At 36.2% G+C, this 15,271-nt stretch overlaps 1 pseudogene; it reads right to left on the bottom strand.

Annotated features, from left to right (window-relative positions):
- Positions 1-1,881: 1,881 nt before the first annotated feature.
- The window catches only part of LOC122334676, a 29,448-nt pseudogene continuing 16,058 nt past the window's right edge, over positions 1,882-15,271 (bottom strand).

Below are 15,271 nucleotides of genomic sequence, written 5' to 3'. Positions count from 1 at the left end.
CTATTACAAATCATTCATAAAAGCTATCAACACTTCATGACTGAATTATAAAGTTGTCAGTCGCTGAGCTCTCGGCTGAGAGGCTATAATAACAGAGGCTTCTAAATGAATCCCAGAGGACAATAAAAACAACTTCATCCTCACATTCCACACTTATGAACCAAACATCTCTAATGAGTGCATAAGCATCTGTGTTTTTTCAAGGTAGTGATGGAGAGAGTGCATCTGACTGTCTGGGAAAGTGTACAAAACAAACGCTAATCAAACCCGGGCAGGCTGACACAGCTGCATGCATTTATGCATGCGTGAGTAACTCTGTGTGCAGGTCCAGACGAGATCTGTACATGTTTTTTTTTTTTTTGTATTTTCTGCATTGATTTTAAAGCTAAATATGTGCCGAGAGTGTACACAATGAAATCATTACTGATTCAGCAAACAGGTTTAATGAATAAAAATTATAATATGGATGTGCATAACTTTTGAATGACGGGCGCTCCAATTCTGTGGGACAGATCACGCTTGCTGTAATGCACCAATGCTTAGCTTTGATGGTTCTGGTAGGCAGAAATGACTTCACATTTGTGGAATAGTCCAGACAGCCCATAAACACTCTCCTCCTTATCTACTGCTGCAAATATGTGTTGGTAAGGGTTTACAGCGTTACAGTAAGTGCAGCATGCAAGAAACAGACACATGTAGACAGTTCAGTCTAGTCAATATGGTTGAAATTGAGTCTTGGCAGCAAGATGGGCAGGTTTTGGTGAGTTCACACAGCATAAGAAAATAGCCTTCTCGAGCTCTTGTGAACAAAGAGCTTTTTAATGATTAGGTTTTTTAGTGTAAAATAAAAATATCACTTAATATTTTTTATAGTTATATGAATTTTTTTTTTTTAATCAAATAAAATTAAATAATATGCTATTTGAAATTGAAATGTATGCAATAGTGCTTTTATTTGTTCCAAAAACAAAAAGTTATTTATACTATTGGTCAAAACAATTGATGTCAGTGAAATTTTGTAATGTAAAGTCTTTTTTTGTGAATCAAGGCAAAGTAAATATTTTATAATATACAGCATTATTAAAATGTATTTTTTCAATTTTTAAGTCATATAAGCTGATTAAACATTTATTATTATTATTATTATTATTATTATTATTATTATTATTACTAATCATTTTTATTAACGGGTTAAATACTTTTTTGTTGAAACTGATTCTTTACAGCAGAATTCTTTTCAACAATTTTTTTGTTAAATATAAATATCAAATTTTAATTTTCTGAAAAAGCAATTTCACCATACTTCAATAAATAAAATAATTCACGCTTTGTTAAACATGAGAGTCTGAGTTTGATTTATCTATTGCAATTTCCTCCAAATATTCAGATTAGTTAGAAATCAGACAATACAGAATAAAACTAATATAATGTTGAACTGACTGTATGCATTAACTATTGAACTATGACAGCTCTAATAATTATATATTAGTCCCTGGGTTCCTGTCACATGTTTAACATTCAACTACATCTTAGATCAGTTATCCTGTCAGAGAAAGGATGTTTGGGAAAATATACATCACTGTTTCTAGGCGGTTGCACAACAAGGGGAAAATAAATAACGCTCACAAATTTATGTTCAATAAAGTAAGTGGTAATGATTTTATAGCTTAGTATACCAGCAAGCCTCACAGACAGAGTCATTTAGAGAAATCTCCAAAGATCTCCAATGAAAACTGCTTTGTACTTGTATTTTGAATAGACTATAGAACACAGATGCTTAATGTGCAAGCGCAAGCATGCAAAAGCTTGTAAATCAGTTTCTAAATTGATGGAATATGTTTGTGTCTGTGTGCATGAGATCTGTCACATGCTAGATCGCACCTGGAATTGGGCTTGAGATTTTCAACAGGAGGTGGGTTCCACTTGAGGATCTGCTGACCATCTGTTATTTAGACATCGTCATAGGACGCGCTGTGTACTCATATAGCCTATGAAAGAGAAGGCGTAACAATTAAAGCGCACTTCTAAATGTGAGAGATTCAAAACATTCACATAAATGAGCAAAGCATTGGTCACGTCTATGCAGAGATTCCTCAATATAATTCTAGTTCCTTAATATGCAATGGAAGACTAAACTCCTGCCAAGGCAGCAGGATGTATATAAAGCACATACGTGTATTTTCCGTCCTTAATATGAAAGAGAGAGGCAGTGCAGAAGTGAAGCTATGAAAGAAGGCAGGATGACTAAAAAAGAGTGTAAGGAGTTTGAAGAAAAAAACATTTTTATTAAAAGAGATTGCTGAAGAAACAAGGTTCATTATGTGTGCACACTAATAAATATTATACTGAATTTGTAAATGTACAGTATCATGCACAAATAAAAGCTTTAGGTTTACAAATGCAAAAGGCATCATGAGACTTCCTACGTGTAATATTAGACTGCCTCAGTACATTTTTATTCTAGAGCATGTGGATGTTATTTTTCGTGGTGTTGAAAAATTGCTCCATTCATCTAAACATCGGTTATCGTTGTCAGTTGGCAGGAATCCTCTACATTTAAAACCTCCACATTACATCATATCATGACACTAACAGTGGCTGTGGGAATTGCCTCCTGTTTGTGTGTGTGTGTGAGATGAAACTGTCAGGGCCAATTTATTAGAGAAGTTTATATATAGTTTTGTGTTTGGTAAGCGCAATAAATAGAAACCATGCGGCATTTAAGACAGTTTAGCAGCATGCTACATGTTTAGAAACTGGGGTACCAGCGCCATCCTGCATCTTATATCAAAACCATACAAACAAAATTACTTAAATTAAGCTCTATTGATTTTACAGTAAACACTGCTCTCTATGAAAGTGAGGTATATTAAAGAATGCGCCAATTCTACAAATTAAAGCGACATGATTTACTTATCCTGATTTTATTCTGAAGCTGTTTGCAGGACAAAACCTACTGAGACATTTCTCAAAATATTTTATATTCCACAGAAGAAAAATTCATGAATGGTTTGGAATGACATCCAATTTTCATTGTTAGGTGAAATGTCATGCTATTACCAAACGAGGAAAGCACGCAGTTAATTAGCTAATTGCATAGCTGTCTTTCTCAGTTTTCAAATCACTGAATTCATGTTGACATGTCTTATCCGCTTCTTTTTCTTTCATCAGTATTTGTTGCTACAAATCTTTTCGTGTCCCTATCAAACAGGCCCATGCACAATTAACTGGCTTCTGTGAAATTGATACATTGCAGAGAGAGGAACAGAACATTTTAAGCTGATCCATAAACTGACTGTGTTTTTCACATCTATTTGATGCATTCTAAGAAATAGCTGCACATTTGGTTTGCTGGAAAAAGCAGCTGAAATGCAGTCCATGGAAAATAAAAGCACTCATCTTGAGCATAAATCAAGTCATAAATAACTCAGGACTTGTTAAATTTAACAAAGTAATTTCTTCAACTGTGATCTTGACTTTTAATTGCTAGCCTAAGTCCGATCTCCAATGGTATGAGATGCAAAAGAAAGCTTGTAAATTTGCATATTAAATCAGGCATACGCAAGTCACACACACTCACCAGACACCATGTCATCTTTCAGTGGAAGTGCCCAGTCCAAAATCACAAAGGAGTGACAGCCCTCCATAGCAACCACAGTGACATTATGAGGCTTGTTTTTGGGTGGCTGCTTTTTGATTGACTGATTGCTGTTCCTTCTCCATCAAGTCTGCTAAGACATCTACTTGAAGGTACCCAGAGCCTCGGTCAGGAGCAGGAGCTCCAGGATCCTTACGGATGTAGTTTACATATGGAGCTGAGGAAAAGAAGAGAAAGGGAAAATGTTTAGGAAATGTGTAAAGGCAAATGCAATGTTGCTACTTTAATATAAAAAGTGTTAATGTAAGCAAATTATTCATTTGAATAATGATCTGAACTGATCATAAAACATGAATTTTGTATATAATGCTTGTTTGTCTCTCCGATTGCTTTATTGGCAGATTGTATTTCACAAATTTGCGTAAAACCTAATTCTTATGTAGTAAAACCTAAGAAAATCTGTAAAATGTCACATGATCAGAAAGAAATAGTACAGAATCATGCATGTTTATTCTTTATTTTGGATCAGAACTTTGTTTTAAACTATTCAGAATTAAAAAAATGGCTACACACTACCGCTCAAATGATCAAAAATAAAGTAAAACCGTAATATTATGAAATAATAATATCGTGATTTTTGAATATTGAACAGTAATATTTTAATATTATCTTGTATTGTAATATATTTAAAAATATAACTTTTGGGGTCATGGCATAGCTGAATTTTCTGTAGCTGCAAGTGTCACATAACATTTTTATTTTATTTCTTATTATCAGTGTTGAAAACATTTATTTATTTATTCTTTTGTGGAACAGTCGTGTTTTGATGAACAAAAAGTTCCTAAGAACAATTTAGTTGAAATTTGTTAAGGCTGTACAAAAACAAATGTATGTCACTTTTGACAGTAAAAGGATCCTTGCAGACTGGCTTTCAATTTGTCCATTTTAATTGCTACAGCTAGTAATACCGAAAATGATTGCAAAACATCCATTGATATTTGTGCACGCTTCTGACAACAAACAACACGGTGCGGGAAGTTATGTTTGGTAAGCATTACATTTCTTTTGTGTTGTTTGCATTAGCTTGCCTCCTAGTTTAAGAATGAATCCAATTACTCTTTGCTCGTGGTTACAGACAATAAAAAGCTACCATTGTTGATATTTTTGCTGTAGACTTTTTCCTGTTGGCTCAATGAAATTTTGTTATTTCTGTCGTCCACACAGTGCCAGCTGGATCCACAGCTGCGAACACTTCCAGAACCCTCGTCCGATTGGGCCACAAGATTCACACCTGGAGCTAATCAAAAGCTCCATGTGACGTTGACCCTGATACAGAACAAAAAACACACTTCTGTGCATGTGCTCTCTCTGAGACCGACTGAGACCCACGTGACAAGGGGCACTCGCTACGGTGTGTTACACCAAAAGCCACAATACAGCGGATTAGGGGACGGGAGAAAAAAATGAAAAATGCACAATAATTGTCAAGACACAACTTCTATGTACTTCTTGTAACGCAAAGCAAACCCTACAGAGAGAGTCGTGGCAGCAAGGTTATAGCAAGTACAGCAGAGATAGTTTAAAATATAGTGGATCTGTTGGTGAATCTGGAGAGCAGTGAACACCCTGAACATATTAAAGCCATAAATATTTGAGGACACGTCTGAGGTTTGGGCCAGAAGGAAGCCGCTCTCAGCTGATATCAGCACATTTAGCTCTGGTGTCGTTTTATTTAGGCTTCTTTCTTGACATGTTTCTCTGTTTAAATGGCTTGCACGTGTGTAAGTATGTGCCTGTTGGGCAGCCCGAAATCTGGAGTGTTAGGATTTATCTCTCTGTGCATTGGGTATGAGACATTTCACCAAAGAGCTGTGTTTTCATCTTCCTGAGCTGACTTTTATGGCTATGACGCTTGTTTTGGTGGAGCTAGACCTCGTGATATTGACTTCTTTTAAAGTGCTTCTCCTCAATCATAGATGCTTCCCCATCATTTTAATGTATGACTGCTTCTCAACTCAATTTTACTAGGACTTCAAGCACCTCCTCTTGTACCTATTAGTACAAATATCAACATTATGAGGCCAAATGCTGTAGCCACAGCAAGGAACATGCTGTATTTTCTATACAGGCACAGCTTGGTTCCTCAGTTCTTTCAATAATCGTACTTTTGTATTTGAAGAGCTCTGCAGTTCTTCTGGCTCCAGTGGTCTAAATGGTGCTGTTATCTCTATTCCTCGCATTGCTCTGCTAGGCATAGCTATTTTCTAATATGGCAATGTAAATACATTACAATCACCAACCTAGGGACTATCGAGGGCCTCCTCTAAAAACAATGAGGAGTTGGCTCATAATATTTTTCTCATTCTTCTGTTGTTTTCCTATGTATCTAGCCAGAGCAGTTGATGTCACATTTTTGCCAAGACAAGCACATTAGAGGGGCCATGAAACAGTAGGAACAGCTCTTGGATTTCTGGCTAATCGATCAAAAACAAAACCTAGGCCACAATGACCCTGTTTTGTCATTAGATATGCATTCGAGAAATGCAACAAGTAACTTAATCAGAGATACACTTAATCAGCCTTAACACTTGTTCACAGGGTATTTAAGCGGGGGCTTGCTTTCAATCAAGTCAAAACTCAAATGAATTACATATGACTATTTATTATTTCAATTATTAATTTAATCCTTTGGCAAATATTTCACATCAGTATATAAAAACAATATTTGCTAAGAAAATACTTTTGTAATTGAAATACATTACTGCAGAAAAACTGCTAAACAGACGTTTAAAAAGTAACATTAGAAATCAAAACACAATTTTTGCAAATATTTGTGTACAGATATTTGGTCCTGATTAATTATGTACATTTTATTGTAATTTTTTTAAATGACTTTGTAAAATTAACAGCATAATAATTATTAACAGTGCATTGCTAATGTGAATTCAGCTTGTCTGTAGATTAAAAGCTTATGTAACTAAACCTAAATTTAGAAAAGAAGGGAAAGAAAGACAGAGCAAAGAAAATAAAAAAGTTGGTCTCCAAATGCTTTTGTCACATATGCTCTATTGGACACCAGACCGAACTTGTGCTTCGAGCTGTAGATGAGCTTAGCAGATACTTATAACTTTAGCAATGTGAACTTCTCTACTGCAAGTGCAGTACTGTAAAGTCAATGAGGGGCAGAACTAAATTTGCCAGCTGACTGGGGCTAAAGCTCCAGCACAGCATAACCATTTCTGAAACTCATCTGGCACAGTCTCTGCATGCAAACTGGACCTGAAACAATATTCCATAGCTTGGTGTATAGATTGTGGGGAAGTTTGGAAAGATGTCTACTGAAAATAATGTTCAAAGGCTATTATAGTCGGTCTTGGTAAACGAATTAATGCTGAACCTGAAAAAGCTTGGCGAGTCAGGTAACGTAGGGTCACAACGTGATCGCACTGATCCACTGCTGAGTGGAATACAATTGCACTATTTGTGAATTGGTTGAAATAGCATCCTAATAGCAATCATAATTGAAACTTGTTTTTTGCAAATCATTGTTCTCATTCAGGCACATACCTTTATCCAAATACGCATACTGAGTCGTGAAGAATTCGGGAAGGTAGCCCAAACCCACAGACATTCAGCCATAATTTATAGAGCTGAGTCTAAATACCTTCACTCAGGCATTCTCAAATATTTCCTACAGAAGCTGCGCACATGAAAGAACCTGAGTCCTTAGGGCCTCTAAAGTCAATGGACTCTAAAATAGCCTCTACCAACACATGGTGTACAGTATTAGATGTGGACCTAAGGGTTGATTACACGCTAGTCATAGGGGAGAGACCTAGTAGAAGAAAATAAACTTAGAATAACACGATCCAAATAGAGAGGTAAAATCATATTTTTTTCTTCCCCTTATTCCCCCGTTTGCCACTAAGTATACGACTGTTTAAAAGTTTGGGGTAAGTAAGACTTTTTTATTTAGCCAGGATAAAACCTGTCGATTTCACATTGATTTAAAAATCCTGAAAAGCATCTTTTTTAAAAGAAATGGACAATAAATAAGCATATTAGAATGATTTCTTAAGAATCACGTGATCCTGAAGACTAGAGTGATACTGAAAATTCCTCTTTACCATCACAGAACTAAGCATGTTCTAAAATGGAATATTATAAATTACTACAATATCATAATATTTCGTGATATTACTGTTTTTAACATCAAATATATTATTTCTAGTAACTTCTTGTTATATAATTTTCATAACTACCCTGGGTCACATAAAAAAAATATATGTATATTTAACAGACACTTTTATCCAGTTCAAATATTGTGTAAAAATATTCACCATTTCTACCTGACATTAACATTTATGTCATATCCGGATAGTGTCTGGATATTTTTGCTTGACAGCATTAACATCTTTATTCAGTGTAACTTGATTGGACACTTTAAAACTGGATCAGAGAATGTTAATGGGGCCATAAGTGAATAAATGGGGAGAAAAGTTTTAAAATGCTCTCTATGGTGTTAAATTAGATTCCACGTCTAATGCAATAAAATAATTTGAATCAGGTGAATCTTTTGTCTTTTTTTCACACTGTGAAAACAGCATAGTTTAAAGAACTTGCAACACAGGACTTGTATGACTCAGTCTGTCTTATTTATTCCTTGCGTAGCTGAAAGTAGATAGTGAAAACATGTTTATATTTTCATCTAAATTAAATATTTACAATTTAAAATGTTTATTAAATTTTTTTAATTTAAATTCAACTTAGAAATATCATCACTTAGACCATCCAGTTAGACATCTCATCTAGAACTCAAAACAGCCTGAAACTTTGGAGTTATGTTTGATGATCAGCTGACTTTTTAGATGACTAAACCTTTGCTTTGAAAGAAGTTTAGGTCTTTTCTTTGAGAACATGCTTCACAACTCCTTGTCCAAGCTCTTGTTCTGTCCAGGCTGGACTATTGTAATGCTCTCTTGGCAGGTCTTCCAGCCAGTTCTAACAAACCTTACATTTAATTCAGAACACAAAGCAGCAAGATTCATTTTTAATGAGCCAAAAAGAATGCACATCGCACCTCTGTTAATCAATTTACACTACCAGTAAAAATTTATAAAATTCAATAGCCATTAATATCTGCATAAAAAAACACACTGGCTCTGCACCCTTTACCTAAATTTATTACAGATTTATTCAGATTTATGTGTCCTCTAAATGTTTGCGTTCTGCAAGTGAACAAAATCAAAATCACTTCTGCAGACTTTTAAATTAAATGTTCCTTCCTGATGGAATAACCTGCCCAACTCAGTCTGAGTAGTTGAATCATTAACCATTTTCTAGAACTGGCAAAAACACATCTCTTCCATCTTCATTTGACCCTCTAACTTAAAAACACTAAAAATTTTATTCATTTTATTCTATTAATTTACTTCTTGTTTTCCTAAAAAAACAAACAAACACTAGCTTCTCTATACTTTTTAAATTTATTATACGATTAACAATAAATGCAAAGCAAAAAGGCCAATAGCTTACTTTATTCTTTTTCTATTCTATCTGTTTTCTTTTTATTTATTATGTAGTAAAAACCTTGCTACATGCATGTCATCACATTGTCGTCATTTGTAAGTCGCTTTGGATAAAAGTGTAAATGTGGTCAAAATCTGTCAAATGTAATTTCAGAGGTCTGATATATAAACACAATTCATTACGCTTAAGGCAAGAAGCAATATTAAAAAAAACCCTTTGTAAACAGGGTGGTTAAAATGGTTAAGAGTTAAGAACTATGTCTTTTTACATTTTGATGAACTCTGATTGAGCTGATTGAGTGAAAGATCATTCAACTAGGGACAACAAGTATTTGCATATAAATCCTAGCTAAGGTCAGCTGTATGCACTATTTTATTTGCTTCTTACTGAGCAACACCAAGGGAAAGAGCTGTACTTGTAGGCCAGATAAATTTCCTTCACATTCACCATTCAACTCTCAAGTGCCTCACATCTACAGGAAATGCTGAGGTGATTGGAAAGAAATTAACTGTGAGCGGCCAGTTGTGTTTCCTGAGATTCAATCTCAGCATGGTATTGCTGAGTTTGGAACCAATAAGGTCAGGGGAATAACTGTTCTTATTACAAATGTTAGGAGCACTAACGGTTTGTAATATGTAGTAAACCAAACATATTACCTGTGAACCGCTTCTTTCCGGCCACATCAAACTCAGAAGAAGGAGTGTTGTTCAAAGGCCGTGTCTCAGGAGTTAGAGGCTGTGTTGTAGGAGTCTCTGTTGTGTGAGCCAACGTTGTGGTAGAAAGTGGAACTGGGGTTGTGGTAGTCTCTCAAAAAGAGTATCTGTAAGATAGAACAGTAATCAAAACAGGAAGAAAAAATGCCCACAGGATGCCATGGCCCAAAGAGTGTTTGGACATTCATGTCACATTTAAAGATATATTTGTATTATATATCAAAATATGAAGCCAAGTGGCATTTATTTCAAAGACGTGGTTTGTCCAAAACTGCCCAGTTACCTTTTAGGTCTTCTTTACAAAAATGCTAATGTTAATGCTATTGCTCCATTATAAATGTTAATGCTATTGTCTGCTTATAGTAGTGAGAATGTGACCAAACTTTTCTGTATGGTTAATACACTCTTTCCCAGGATTCCTGTCACAACAAGGAAATTACTATTGGGACAAGCCAAGCAATTATCAAAACTGTTTGCAAACAAGCTTGTCCTAAATGCAGCTTGGCTACATTAGCTGTCGTGTGTTCAACAAACCAAAAGCATTACATAACAAATGATTATACAACAAGATTTAATTGTTATTCCAGAAAGGTCATCTAAGTTTTTGCACACTGAATCATGCAGCTCTTCACTTTGCAACCTATAAAGGCACTTAATATGAAAAAATAAGAGTAAAAAGGAATGTACCTCTTGAACAACAGCAAACAAATGGCTTCTATAAAGTTTAATAGATTAATGGAGAAATGAAGTACAAATGGCCTTACAAAAAGCAAAAGTAAAACAACCTGCTCGTAGCTGAGCAGCTGTAAACAAAGCAATCAGCCAAGACCATGATCTTCATTAATAACAGCGCCATCAGATGCCATGCTGACCATAACCATAACTCATCTCTGAACTGCTTTTTTAGGGAAGGTGGAAGCCAGAAAATCCTTTTCTCAAGTGGTACAAATAAATCCATTTATTTGGACCGTGGCACTCAACAAATCAACATCAACGATTAGTTTAATATTTGAACCACAATCAGATAGAAATGTAGAATTAGGAAGTTTAAGAATTAGGAATCCACATATCGTATATATACATAAGCTCATGTAAACTTAAAGACAGCATAAAATGCAAATTTCCAAATTGCAAAAATCTTAAATGCATGATCCCTATTATAAATAAATGTTATAGACATGTGCCCTCCACACAACTGACAGAAAGCTCACATTCATTTTTGAGTGCAAATCTTAAAATCCAATCAACAAATAATGAATAGAACCAAAACACAATGCTGCTATGTTGTACTAATTAGGATGCTCACACAAAACACACCAGGAAAATCTGCCTACAAATGTCTATATACGATTTTCTTCATATATAAAAGTCGGATTAGAAGGAAATATTTGATCACTGAAAAAATTACACACATCAGCTTTAACACTGAGGGTTTACTTAGTGTAAGTGGGCCTTAATGGCCTGCACATTTACCTGTTATTTGGTGTTTTTGCAGTTATTGCTTTGTTTAAGATTTACAGTATTGTTGTTCTACAGTATAGGAAACCATGCAGACTCAAAGCATAGCAGGTTATTTGGCCATAACGTAGTATATCCTTTTGAGGTATACTGTGTACTTTCTAACTAACATTATCTTTAGAATACTGATTCTAAATGATAGAGGATCAAGTCTTGTGGGTACTAAATACATTCCTGTGACAAGGCTTGTTATACAAGAGCCAACTGGGCCAAACATTTTTCTGTCTCATCTTAAATATCATCCAGTATCTTTTCCATCATTTTTGCTTTGACACACATTACTAAATATACATCATATTACTTAATTCTTAGAGATTTGTATGCAAAGAGTCCATCTCACCTTCAGAGTAGCAGTTAAGTATTCCATCAGCATCCAATACTGGGAAACCATTCTGATCCAGTCGAGAATAAAGTCCAGGTGGACATGTAGGCTCAGCCGCTAATGTTGACTGCTCCAATGTTTCTGTTACCAATTCTGTTGTAGTAGGTTCTGGTGTTGTTGTAGTTTCTGGTTGTAGTGGTTGTTGTAGTCGTGGTTGTAATCCTTGGTTTAGGGGCGTCCAAGCCAATGATGGGTTTTCCTCCCACAGTAAGGTATTTGTCACTAGGATTAACCACAGGCCGACTGTCTCTTCCATGACCAAATAATGCTAATCCTTCCTGGTTTACCAGTGGGCTGCCCTGATCATCTAATATAGAAAAAAGTCAGTTTAAAATAGGCTTCTTCTATTAAGGTAACCTTTCTTCTATTTCTATTAACTTTTTCTATTAAGTTAAAATTCTCACCAAAAATAGTCTTGCCATCCTCTCCAAGGACAACTTTTCTGGGTCTTCCTCTTGAATCCTGAAGAACTCTGCCAAGCTTTCATTCATTAGGACACCCTTATCAAGATCTACTACCTAAAAAATGAATGACACTTTATAAAGAAGAATAATCCTTCTTTCAAAACAAAATGAGACAACAGTCAATCAGTCTTGCTTAAATAAGTTTCCCTAAGGTTCCTGCCTGTGGAGTTTCCATGCCTAGAGAGACAAAACTGTTCACATCCCGGTCTTTGTTTACTTTAAAGATAATTATGTTTGGACTGCAGTACTTTTTGATTTATTAGTGTATCCACACAAAAGACGCAACAAAGCCATAGATATGGACATTATGATCACAGTATCTCAACTTACATTCTATCATTTATGTTTAACAAAATGAAAGTCAATGATGAAACCAGAGGGTCACTATCAGTGCTATGGGTAAAAGGTACACTTTATCATTTGTAGTTTAAAATTAGAACAAGAAAAGGACTGTATAAAACAGTTTGTCTGTAGTAAATAAACTGATACAATTTATTAAATACCTTAATGGATTTAAGCACATGTATTATATTTAGCCAAATTTAGCAATAATTAACACTGCAAATAAACACACCCATTTTGTTCCATCAGGACCTGTGATATGTCGGACTCCATTTGGTGTTGAATTTTCATCAGATGTTGAGGATGCTTTGCTATTTGCAGCTGTGAGATTTGGCCGTCCGCTTTTGCCTAGAGTTTTTGAACATAGAGTAAAGTGTACTTATGAACAAACTGAAATTGTTGTATGGAGAGCATGCCATAACCTTGCCAACATCACAATGATTACCTTTTTCATAGCTAGGTTTGTAGCCACTAGCTGGAGTGTTGTCCTTTGAAATTGACCGCAATCTCGATCCCATCACTGGATTTCTCGAGACTCAGGAGATGTATTCCTACTAGAGCTTTCACCAGCTGACAGCCCATGGGAAGAGCGAGAAACTGAACTTGGATTTAACCTAGCATTAGTATTACTCCTGTCTGCTATGTCTGAATTTGAGATAAGTGGTGTTTCTGCTGGACTGTTTTGAGAGGAGGAAGATGATGATGTTGATGAGGAGTGTGTTGAAGACGGTGAAGAGCCTGATGTGGGAACAGATCCTATTCTTATGTGCCGTGTACTGGATACTGGATACACCCTACTAGGGAGCCGTGAACCTTTCAGACGGCTTGCTACCACAGGAGAGCGAACCCGACCATTAGAAGCCAAAATAGGCAATCTTTGGGCACCTGAAGGAATTGACTTTGAATTGCTACTGGTGCTACTTTTTTCTCTATTCACACTTTCATTTTCAATATTCTGGCCAGGTCTGTGAATTTCGCTTACGGCTGTTGTTGTGGTTTTAGGTGCAGCAGTTGAGGTGGCATCTTTGCTTTGCCTCTCCAAGGTCGCTCTGTTTCCCTCGTAAATATAATCATCTTCATGATCATTGCTAATTTTAACATCTTCATTATTACTGGGATTGTTGGAACTTATTGGAGCATTTGTGTCTTTGTTTAGCACACTAGGTTTTGACACAGGATTAGCCTCATGCTTTGAAGGGTATGTTGTGGGGGAAGTTTTATCACTAGTACCTTGAGAGCTCACAGAAGTAGAACGAGATGGAAATCCTTTAATAATTGGCCTTCCTGCACCTACAGAAGAGGCGGCCCTACTCCATGGTATTCTCCCATCTTGTCTGCGATTTCCTGTAACTATCCTGGAATTTCGGTTTGGTAATGAAATCGTGAACTTCTTCCTGTTGTAGAAGAGTTAGTCCTTGAAGAAGAATGGGAAGTAGAAACATAGCTATTGCTTTTCTCTTCTTTGTCATTAAGATCTACTTTTTGTTCAGTTTGATCCTCTTTAGTTGTATCCGAATGGGCTTTTTTGGTTTCTTCAGTTGGTTGTTCACCTTTTGTGTTGTCTAGCTCTGTGTTTTTCTCCTCTGTTGTATGGTGAATGCTCGTCCTAGTTCCTATTGGCAGTGTTGATTGTGAAGAAGCATTTGATGATGATGATGAGGATGATGATGATGATGATGATGATGATGATGATGATGATGACGATGACTCAGGTTTGTGCTTTCCTGTTTGAAGTCTCTGAGCTTTAGTTGAAATTCCAACTCTTCTTCCGTTAGGATACATGGCACCAGATGCTGAACTTGGGACTCGACCAGACGTGGAAGAAGTCCTTCTTGTACCTGCTGATGATGAAGGTAAAGAGGATGAAGGAGAAGATACTGAAGAAGAAGATGATGAAGTTGATGCTGAGGAGGAGGAAGAGTAAGTTGGAGAGGAGATAGATGAGGATGAGGGGGATTCTGACTCTTTCACTGATTCAGGCCTGGTTTCCTGAGATGAGATCACTGAAGGAGTTCTGTCAGTGACACTTTTCTGGTTGTATGAGTTCTTTTCCTCAGGATAGGAGACCGCTGTTAGGTCCTTTCTTGTAGCTGCAGACTCCTGGTTTTGTGAACTTGAAGAAGCTTCACTCCGAATTCTTGATCGAGAATTAGGCCTTCTTAATCTGCTAATATCAATAATTGGGGATGTGATTGGGGTCCAAGGATGACTTTTGACAGATTCAGACTGACTGGGTTTTGATTCTTTGGTGTCATGAGAGTGTTTTGAATGTTCCTCTGTTTGTGGTGCTGCATTATTGCTGCTCTCTGGTTTTGTGTCCTCAGTAGCTTCATTTGCTCTTATTTCCTCTTCTGTTGGACTGTCAGTTGGCTCATTTGTATCTCCCTCTCTATATTTGGCATTAGTGGGTGATGAATGTGAGTTTGACCTTGAGCTAGAACCTCCATTTCTGACTGAACCCCTCACAGAGGAGAAGATGCTGTGATAGGACCTTGTTTGAGAAAGAGGGCGTCCTCGTCGGTTTGTGGGTGGCACTTGAGTTGTGGTCTGAGTATCGGACTCTTCCATCTCATCTGGCTCCTGATTGTCTGATTCATTGTTTGAAGATGTCTTTAAGGAACTTGTCTTGTGGCTGTCTGTGTTCCTTAAGTGAGTAGAGCTGGCTAGAGACAAAATTAAGATACCAGTCTTAACCAAGTTTTTGTAAAGCTTTTGTAGTATTATT

The sequence above is a fragment of the Puntigrus tetrazona genome, unplaced genomic scaffold (genome assembly GCF_018831695.1).
Source record: "Puntigrus tetrazona isolate hp1 unplaced genomic scaffold, ASM1883169v1 S000000622, whole genome shotgun sequence".
Taxonomy (NCBI): domain Eukaryota; kingdom Metazoa; phylum Chordata; class Actinopteri; order Cypriniformes; family Cyprinidae; genus Puntigrus; species Puntigrus tetrazona.
This window is presented reverse-complemented; position numbering and strand designations above follow the sequence as displayed.